The sequence below is a fragment of the Tupaia chinensis genome, unplaced genomic scaffold (genome assembly GCF_000334495.1).
Source record: "Tupaia chinensis unplaced genomic scaffold, TupChi_1.0 Scaffold000410_1, whole genome shotgun sequence".
Classification (NCBI taxonomy): Eukaryota; Metazoa; Chordata; class Mammalia; order Scandentia; family Tupaiidae; genus Tupaia; species Tupaia belangeri.
The window spans coordinates 13007-24319 of record NW_006159915.1 but is presented as its reverse complement, the minus strand read 5'-3'; the positions used below and the strand labels follow the sequence as shown (position 1 = coordinate 24319).

The 11313-nt window shown below is 37.3% G+C and overlaps 1 pseudogene; it reads left to right on the top strand.

Annotated features, from left to right (window-relative positions):
• The first annotated feature begins 10972 nt into the window (after positions 1-10972).
• Positions 10973-11071, top strand: LOC114008892 (uncharacterized; annotated as a pseudogene).
• Positions 11072-11313: the final 242 nt, after the last annotated feature.

Genomic DNA, 11313 nt, shown 5'->3' with positions numbered 1-11313 from the left:
CAGTCTCTCTCTCTTTCTCTAGCAAGCACACATGTTCTCTGGCAACTAACAAAAAGAAGATAAATAATTATCTGGCAAAGAGAAAAAATGAAATAGTGAAACCTAGTAGAAACCTGTCTATATGGAGGAAATAAAAATTCAAGAGTTCTGTGACCTGAAATTTTACTTAATTCAAGGCCACAGGAAAATGAAAGCAAAACAAGATCATCTGAATTTGTCTACAGATGGCTGAAAATATATTTACTTTATATATTCCCAGCCACATATTTTATAGAGAGACAGATTTACCTATCTATCTAGAAATGGTAAGTGCTGGCTGAGGTCTAGAGCCTAGGTAACGACAGTAAATAGGCAGGTAACAGTCTTCCCCAGCTTTCTCTTCTTAAAAGTATCAGAAGAATGGCCCGGTGGGGAGAGAACAGAAAAGTCATTTATTTTCCACTTTTGTCAAGTTCTGAGTACATTTTCAGGGTGCCATCTCTCATTACCAGCCACCTAATTCTCATTTACTTTCCTCGACTATAAATAATCAGTTGCCGCTGCTTTTTCAACTGTATTCTGGAGGATAACAGGAAAAGAACTCATCTTGCAGCAAAAAGAAATGCATATGACATTGGTTTCAGAATGCTACTGGGAAACAGGAATGGATACAGCAAGAAAAAAAAAAAAAGAAGAAGAAAAGACAAAGAGAATCACCAAAAACTGAGCTATTGAAAGAGACTGCTTCCTACTGGTGGGATATTTCAGCAGTGCTGCTCTTACAGTTTCCTTTAAGGGTTGGCCCTGTGTATAGGAATGGGACTGAGAACCTGCAGTTTACCCTTTTTTATGACTGGGAGGCCAAATTCAATAAGAGCCTGGGGAAGGCATAGGAAGCTGGCTTCAGCCTTGGGTCCAAGTGTTCTAAAATCCAATATTATTTGTAATAAAACTTATCTTCATCCCTTTTGCTTTCCCATATTTACTTTGTTTTTCTTTTCTTATTTTTAATTTGTCAGAGGGCATATGTGCTCACCAGAGAGGGACAGAGAAGCAAAGTAATTACAACACCGTTGCTCCCCCCACCCCTGCCCATGGAGGATGGTCACACCATGATCCTTCTCCTTCTTTTCCCCTTTGGGGATTTTGACATGCTTATACACATGCGCAGTATGTCTTTCAATTCTCATTTACTTTCCTCGACTATAAATAATCAGTTGCCGCTGCTTTTTCAACTGTATTCTGGAGGATAACAGGAAAAGAACTCATCTTGCAGCAAAAAGAAATGCATATGACATTGGTTTCAGAATGCTACTGGGAAACAGGAATGGATAAAGCAAGAAAAAAAAAAAGAAGAAGAAAAGACAAAGAGAATCACCAAAAACTGAGCTATTGAAAGAGACTGCTTCCTACTGGTGGGATATTTCAGCAGTGCTGCTCTTACAGTTTCCTTTAAGGGTTGGCCCTGTGTATAGGAATGGGACTGAGAACCTGCAGTTTACCCTTTTTTATGACTGGGAGGCCAAATTCAATAAGAGCCTGGGGAAGGCATAGGAAGCTGGCTTCAGCCTTGGGTCCAAGTGTTCTAAAATCCAATATTATTTGTAATAAAAACTTATCTTCATCCCTTTTGCTTTCCCATATTTACTTTGTTTTTCTTTTCTTATTTTTAATTTGTCAGAGGGCATATGTGCTCACCAGAGAGGGACAGAGAAGCAAAGTAATTACAACACCGTTGCTCCCCCCACCCCTGCCCATGGAGGATGGTCACACCATGATCCTTCTCCTTCTTTTCCCCTTTGGGGATTTTGACATGCTTATACACATGCGCAGTATGTCTTTCAAGCCTCTGAGTCTGGAACTTAAACCACAGAGTCAGCTGTGTAGGATCCAGCCGCCTTAACCACTACCCCAGTGGCTGGCCCCTACATCTATTTCTTAGTGGCTCAGAACACAAGAAGAATGGAGTAATATGTAACGCTTGGAAATCCCCACCAACTATAAAGCAAATATTTTGGCTTGCTTCCCAAATTAATATGAAGTGTGGGTAGCTAACTTTCTAAAGCATTAAGGAAAAGAGGGAAACTACCTCGAGCTACAATCTTTGAGACAGGGAATGAGGAAGTAGATCTGTAAGCATTAGAGAGGCTTCCACAGACACACTGGGTTGTAAGGTGGACAAGAGTTGCAGCTTTACCAAGCCATAGCTTCCCGTGAGAACTAAGGAACTGAGCCTGGCTCCCACAATGAGGAAAAACGAGGGGCTGCACCAAACCATCTCTAGGGTACATACAGGCTCCAACATTCTATGATGTTGTAACTAAAATTAACTAGCTTTGGCAGCACCTTTAAAGTGAAAAATGAAAGCTCACATCAGTCCCACATCACAAGATTGAAGTGAGCCAGGAGCCAGAGCCATCTCATTTAAAGAAAGAAGTAAAAGCTGTTGATATAAGGTAGCTTTAGAGAAACTGCTGAGGGAAAAAATTAAAATAAGGAATTAAAATAGGACAGTGACCTCTGTAAAAAGGTCAGATGCAAGAAAAATCAGTACTGGGCTAAAGGAAAAGTAGTTTCTCTATTATTTTTTAAAATAGATGTGTCCTTAGAAATATCAACAATAATACTGAACCCCCAACTACCTGAAAGTGTTAGCCCACCATCAAAACACAGAAAAGTCCCATATTAGCCTGGAGATGAATTATGGCTTTTACGGTTTATCTGGAATCACCAATGTGCTCCAATAAATGGGTTGAGCCAAACTCCCCCGAAAACGCCAAGAAACATTTGAGCTAGGCCAAAAAGTGCTGAAATGGTCCACTGACACAGAACCCACAAGTCAACATGTAGCTTCCACTGGAAGATAAAGCCTTTGAGTGCAGTTTTCCAGGGATCTAGCCAAAACTCATAGATTACTGAAAGAATACCTCGAATCCAAAATGGCTCCAAATTGAGGTTTGGATGAGGAGGAAATTATGCATGGAAATTTATCGTTTATAACCAGTGGATTCAATTGCCCATCCAATTAGAGCAGAGGACTTCAATTCTTCCTGGAAATTCATTACAAATTACAGGTAACCGCACTCTGAGCAGAACTAAAACTTCTGTGTATTTTTAAACAATTGTTTCAACGAGATAAGTACATTATTTCCACCAGACAGGTAATTGTTTTCTTGCTCAATTGCATTACATTTGTGTATCCAGGTATAAACTGTTACAAATGGAAAATTGCTGAGAATTAAAGCAGTCATTAGTGTGACTTATAGATGTAGCGAAGACACCACAAAAGTTTTACTAATGCTTTTTTATGTTCCTGAACATGTAGATCTTACTTTATTATTTTACTCATACATCTCATTTCAGAACAAACAGTGAGAGAAAATCCTCATAGCTGGATAACTACACACAATACACACACAACTAAGAGCTCAGCTTCCCAACGTGGATGGCTTGTATACAAACACACTCAAAAATAAAATGAATCCAAGGATAAATTACTAACTTGACAAGTAACTCAGAAATTTGGGATCTGTAGAAAAGCAGAGAAAAATAACCTAAAAATATTTCTATTGGAAATAAACAATATTTCTAGATTTTACTTTGTAGATAGAAGATTTATATAAGAAAAGTATCTATCTAAATACTGTTGTGACACTGTCTATTCACTGCAAACATTCTTAAGTGCTAACTGTCTTCAGTTAAGGAACTTCACAGCAAATAAAAGAGAACTTAAATGACCAAAGCAACATGAGGATTTTGCTAGTTCGAGGCAGAAGATTATTTCCAGAGACAAGTCGTTCATTGTAGATCAAAATGGCCATAGAAAGTATCTTAGCATACCAGAAAGAAGAAAATTATAATGATGATCAATATTTGAACACATTATATATCCTACAACGTAAGTTTTTTGATGAAGAAAATGTTTAGTGATACCAACAGTTTAATAGCATTTAATTAAGTTTTATGGCATCTATTCCCCAGCTGTTCGATAGTTTCTGTGTTAAATATCTTGTATTAGCACTCATGTTGTACATTTTAAAAAGACAGGTCATTTTTTTACAATCTATTTTTGGAAATTCATATTTCAAATTGTACAATTTCTGAGAAAAAAGTGTAAAGAGCATAGACTATAATTTAAACATCACACAATCATTAAATCCTCAAAACTGATATTGTAAATAACCTGGAGGAAGGTGCTATTCAGAACAGAACATTTTCTTGCATAAATTAAAAATGGATACTGTCATACTGTATGATGTTAACACAGACCTAGACACATATAAAGAGATGCAATAAAATTTTGAATAGAGTTTGGTAAACACATAATATTATCTGAACCAGTGTTTCTTCCTTTTGGTTTGAAGTATGTGTTAATTTTACAAGATTTTAGAATTGGAAGATTTCTAATAGAATAAAATTTCCATAAGAACCAAAAATTTCTTTATAGTGTTGGAATTTCAGAAAAAAAATGCTGCTTATATTTTCTCTTTTTTACAACTATATTAACTTTCAAAACAATTATTTATTTATTTATTTTAGCATTGTGATTATTTTTTAATCTGCTACAGGGCATGTGCACACATGCAAAAAGAGGGAGAGAGAGAAGGAGAGATAAAGATAAAGTGAGAAAGTGAGAAAGCAAGCTGCCAGGTCTGAGACCTGAACCACAGTCAGCCATGTGGAAATCCAGTGCCCTAACCACCATGCCACCTGCTGGACCCCAGCTATATTAATTTAAAGCTATAAAAAATAAGGTTAGGGTAAAATATATTCCTTTTTTTGGGAGAGGGAGAGGTGTTTTGCTATAGGGTGCATGCGCTCACCAGAAAGACAGAGACAGAGAGACAGAAAGCGAGAAATCACCCCCCAGGGGGCATGGCCATGCCACAATCCCTTCTCCATTCTCCTCTCAGGATCTTGGGCATGCAGGCACACGTGCCCGGCAAGAGTTTAAGCCACCAGGTCAGGGACTCAAACCACATTCAACTACATGGCAGTCCAGCGACATAGCCATTACACTAACTGCTGGTCCCAAGTGTATTTCTTAAAGTGTACTTTTCTAATTTGGGAAAGAAAATTTTTAGCCCAGCACTATTTTTAGACAAGATTACAAAAAAGCTTTAATTTATTTTATCTATTAAAATATTTTGATTGATATATAATTAATAAAAACTTCAATATAAAAGGTAAGAAAAAGGTAAGCAGGTAGTGTGGTAGTTAAGGTGCTAGACTCCCACATCGCTGACCACAGTTCAAGTCCCAGACCCAGAGGCTTGAAAATCATGCCAGGGTTGTGTGTGCATGTGCCCAAAATACCAAGAGGATAGTAGAGGATAAAATATTTTTCAATGGCCATCCCCCAAGGGGGTGATTTCTCACTTTCCCTCTCCGTCTCTCTATCTCTCTCCAGCAAGTGCACATACTCTACGGCAAAAACCAAATAAATAAATAAATAAATAAATAACACGTGAATAAGTAAAATGTAATAAAGATGATTCACTATAAAATTTGATTTATTTTTTTAATTTACTGAGGCCATTTTTGTAGTTTAGAACAATTTTTGGCATATAGATATTTTTCTCTAGAATTTTTGAGTTGTAAAGAATCTTAAACATTCTTAATCCAACTTTCTCATTATTCCTGAAAAAGGAAATCAAAGTCCTAGAAATTAAAATGTCAAACTTCAGTTTATACATCCACTTAAATGCAAAAGGAAGATTAGAGGAAAAAAATCCCAATTCCTATTTCAGTTTTCATTCCAAAGAGTTTATCTCAAGTGAAAAATAAAGGAAAAAACAATGTCAGGAGGTCTTGAGCATCTGAAGCACAACATGTAAAGTGAGGAAAACAGGAGTAAGTCAACCTCATGCAGCTTACAGTCTAGTGCAGGAAGCTGACAAATCAATGTGAACAGAGAGCTCTGTCACCAACTTTCTATGAGGGCTCATCTTTCTCCTTTAGTCCCATAATTCTACCTAGAGAACCTCAAGCAAATCCTTATGCTCTAGAGTCAGAGGTGGTGCAGTGGGGAAAAGAAAAAAAAAAACACAACACTCTGCAAGCCTGATTTACATGGGAAGATTTCAGTTCTTGGGTGGGGACCTTCCTGAATATTGTAGGCATGCAAATGCCCACAATCTTGGGCTGGCTGAGGCAAAAGGTGGCATGAAGACCCTGTCGGGGTATTTCTCTTCCTTCCTCTCACTCTGTGTGTCTTAATCTTTCCCTTTTCTGTGCCTCATGTAAGAAATAAATGAACTTTAAACTTTAAAAAGAATTCCTTGACTTCAGTCAGTCTACCTCACTCCCTTTTCGAGTTTGTTCTGTCATGGAACTTTTGTTCCCCTGCTTACAGATGATTCCAAGATGCCATAACCAGCCTAACCCAGGTAAGTTTCCTACTTCACTCCAGCTGCTTAAAATCTTTTCACTTGAATCTTCCATATCACTTATGAGGTTAAAAATCAAAACCAAGCAAATTTTCCTTCAAAATTGACCCTTCAACTCCTCTATTCCTATAACTAAGGTTATTATTGTCCAAAACTCTCAGTCCCAAATTTTATTCTCACCACTTATATCTCCAATATCTAGTCAGTCTCTATATTCTTTGTATCAGTCAGGGTTCTCTAGAGAAACAGAACCAACAGAAGACATACATGAGTTGTCAAATAGAAAGAAAGTGAGACACACAGCCATAAAGAGAGAGAGAGAGCAGGGTTTATTACAAGGGATTGGCTCACATGATTAAGAGCTCAGCAAGTCCAAAATGCTGTGGAGCCAATGTCTCAGTTCAAGTCCGAAGGCCAGCAGACTGCTGTACAGCCAGGAAGAGTCTATGCATCAGTAAGAAGTCTGAGAGGCAGTAAAATTCTGCCTTATTGGGGGTCAGCTGTTCATTCTATTCAGGTCTTCAACTATTATTTGGATAAGGTCCATGCACATAACAAAGGGCAATCTCCTTCATTCAGTCTAAGCGTTTACATGCTAATCTCATTCAAAATCACTCTCACGAAAACACCCAACATAGTGTCTTACTAAATATCTGGGCACCCCATGGCACTGTTGAGTTGATACAAGAAATTAACCATCACACTATGACTTCACTTTTCAAAATTTCCATGCCCTTTTCTCCATTCTCACTGCCATTCTCTCAGTTCAGGTCCTTATGATCTACTGGTTTTCAGCTACTGGTTTTCATTATTTCGAAATAACGTAAATGACCTAACCCTACCCTCTTCTCCACCCTTCAGTTTAGGCATCATTGAGTGTGCTGTAGGGCATATTTATTTTCAAAAATGTTTTAATTATATCATCCCTGTTCTATTGGGTCATCAGGAAAGTCATGACATATTTTTGCAAAGAAAAATATGTCATGACTTTCCCAAACACTCACTATTTAGCTCATATTGGTACCTTACTCTTAAAAGATATCATTCTTTTTCATATAACTTATTGCTCTAAATAATCCTGCCCCACTTAGCCGGCTGATCTTTATTTTTCCACTGTGCTTCTAATTCAAACCTGCATTATAGCTAATCAAGAGGTTAAATATCTTCTTCACCCAATAACACTTATTCACTTATCAATACGCTGGGTTGTCAGGAAAGTCACGATGCACATTGGCATAGAACAATGCATCATGACTCTCCAGACTACCTAATACTTCCCTTCTCTGGAAAGCACTACACACTCTGCTTTATCCCAGTCCCATCCACTTGCCAAGGTTTATCTTAATCTTCACTTCTTTTTGAAGTTTTCCTAATTCTCTAAACCATATAAATCTTTACATTTTCTAATTCTCATCTGCATATAAGCTAAACAAAACTATAGTTATTCTATACTACTCTGTCTAGTTATCTACATCTATTGATATCCTTTACAAGGTCCTCTGTCTTACCCAAATCACCTCTAAAAACATACCTTCTATTTATCCTGGGATGAAAGACTTTGCATCTTTGATGTGCCAAGCACTGAGCAAGGCAACAGATAAGCAAAGATGTACTACTCTCAAGAAACTTACAGTCCAGGAATCAGTAGTTAGCGTAATGGCTATGTCACTGGACTCCCACATAGTCGACTGCGGTTCGCGTCCCAGACCCGGTGGCTTAAAACTCACACGGGCACGTGTGCATGCATGCCCAAGATCCAGAGAGGAGAATGGAGGAGAAGAGACTGCAGCATGCCCATCCTCCCGGGGGGTGATTTCTCCCTTTCTGTCTCTATGTCTCTCTCTGTCTGGCGAGCACACGTGCCCTATAGCAAAAAAAAAAAAAAAACCTCTCCAAAAAAAAAAAAAAGAAACTTACAGTCTGATGGAAGAGATGTATAATAGTCAAATAATTGTGGAGCAATGTACTACATGCTATAACAGAATTAGATACAAAACTCTAAAGAAATATGGAGAATAAACAAAGGAAGAAACAATTATCCTAGTAAAATGATGGGTTAGGAGATAATTTAGCAGGAGAAGGCAAGAAAGGGGCGTTTCTGGTATAGAGAATAATCAGTACAGAGAAAGGGAGAAAAAGGGGTTAGCCAATGGCATGTAAGTAAAAGCAGCTAAATCCCATGTGGCAGACCACACAGCTTATGTCTTGGACCTGGTGCTTGAAAAACATGCCCAAAATCCCCAAAGGGGGGAGAAATGGAGGAGAAAGGATTACAATGTAGCCATTCCCCATGGGGAGTACTTTCTTTCTCCTTTTCTCTATCTCTGTCCTGCAAGCACACACACCCTCTGGAAAATTTTTTAAAAATAGATATAATGAATAATATAAGATACAGAGGATCTTCAAACACCCATAGAAATGAGTTATTTTAAAAATGCATAGATTTTCATTTAGTTTTGCACCAAAACAGACTTGTAAATTAACGCCATTTTCCCATAGATTTCATGTTTATGGTATGGTGAAACATTTATGCCCAATGGAAACATGCTATGTTTAAAGAATCACGGTCCTGGCACAATAAGACAGAAGAAAAAGGAATTAAATTCATAAGAGAACTCATTGAATAATAGATACAGAACCCCAGAAACACAAATGTCCATTAACACTGGGAATGCCAAGTTCAGACTTTAAGTGGGGTTGAAGAGAAGCAGGCATGGTTGGAGCGCAGAGTCAAGTCACATCTAACCAAGGGAGCCGAAGGCTCCAAAAGCACAGGTGAAATTTTGTTTGCCCATTAGCCAAAATCTTAAAAAAAAAAAAAATTTTTCCAGGACTCATTTGGTAAGAAATCTAAACTTATCTGGCTGCAAAAATGGGCTTAAACAGACAAAAGGTTATTTATTATCTCATTAGTCAGAAAAGTGCTTGCACATCAATGTTTATTGCAGCATTATTCACAATTGCCAAGACATGGAACCAACCTAAATGTCCACAAACTGATGAATGGATTGGAAAAGTGTGGTATATATACTCTATGGAATACTACTCAGCCATAAAAAATAACAAGACCCTGGAATTTGATAGAAAATGGAAAAGCAGAGAAGGTACTTAATGAGAATGGGACAGTGTGGAATGGGGGAGGTGAAGAGAAGAAGATAGAGAAAGATAGCAAGAGAACAACAGAGAGGCAGGACGTCAGTGGGAAACAGATAATGGCTTATTACCTGTTGATGATGACATGTATAGTATTCTCAACTGGATTGGTCTGAGAAGTATTTCATGATGAGTAAAGTCTTTTTACAAGCAAAATGAGAAATAGTGATTGACTGTTTAAAAAAGTAATTGGAGTAATAATAATAATGATTGTGAAAAAGAACAAAAAGATACTGAATGATGAAGTGGGGAGATTAATGTCTCTGTACTGACTGACATGCATGGCATTCCCTTTTGAAAAAGCAATGTAATACACTGTAAAGTTATATGTAATCCAATGTAATATAAAGAAGATTATGATTATAATAAAAATATAAAAAATATTTATAAAGTTCACTGCAGAATACTAATTTTTTTTAGTATGGCTAGCCATTCCAGACCCCATTAAAGATGTCAGGCAACATAGAGTATATAGTCCTTTTAAAGTCCTAGTGCATTTAACTGTACAGCCTTTTTAAAATCTGATGAATTCTCAATTTCAAAATATATCTTACACTTAGGTTTTAGATAAATTCTCTGAACCTCAGCTTTTTTGGTTCCCCAAAGTCAGAGACTCAAAAAGGTCTTTTGTTCAAAACAGGTTCAGTTCCCATGGGAGATCCATTTAAAGTTTTTTGTCAAATGGAGGGTAAGGTTTCAGTGCCACACACTACCTATTATTGACCATTTTTGTGATCAATGGAGAAATTTGTTTACTTCAACAGTATTAGTTAAAAACAAAAAATAAACTGCCAATCATGAATTTTTAAATCAACCTCCAAGAATATCATCCCCTGAAAAAAATGTAAAGCAACATTTTCTTTGTCTCCTATAACCTTAATAACATAGTTTCCTGGAATTGTCTATTCAAATAGAAAATTAATTTCCACGCACAGCTGGAAATACCACACTGACAAGTGAGGAAAACATCAAACATCAGTAAATTAAATAGAAGGTGGAAGAACTATAAAGACTCAAGAAAACAAAACTTGCTCAGTAAGATGGTCATATGAGAACAAATATTCCTGGTTATTTAATGTATGAATACATCTTTTAAAGTAAAGTAGCATGTTAGCTTTAGATCCAAAAAAATAAATAGGGTACAATATGAATACCTTACTCAAGAAGTATTCTATGTGTTGGGACCAGAAGTTAGCATATTGGCTATGTCACTGGACTCCCAATTAGCTGACCATGGTTCGAGCCTTGGACCCAGTGGCTTAAACTCATGCCAGGCACATGTGCATGCGTGCATGCCCAAGATTCTGAGAGAAGAAGGGATTGTGGCATGGCCATCCCCCCAGGGGGAGTGATTTCTCACTTTCTGTCTCTCTGTCTGTCTCTGTCTTTCTGGTGAGTGCATGCACCCTATAGCAAAAACCTCTCCAAAAAAAGAAAAAAAAGTATTCTTTGTGTTGCATGAAAGGAGAGAAAGTTATCATTCCTCCTGGAAAGGATGAAAGAGGTCCTCAGGCTGACAAAACAGTACAAATGGACTTCCAAAAATTAGTCAAAAAATGGAATTGAAGTTTATTGTGTGCATTAATAATTAAATCTATATATAGTTTTTTCATTTTAAACATTTTCCATGAACTTTACCCCCTGTATATGGTTAAGTCATCATGACCTACTTCATAGCATCTAACCATGTTTGTGGTTTTCTCAGCTTGGGAGGGAGAAGTTCTGGAGGCAGACAGTGGTGACAGCTGCACAACAAAGTGGATATACTCAGTGCCACTATAGTGTACGCTCG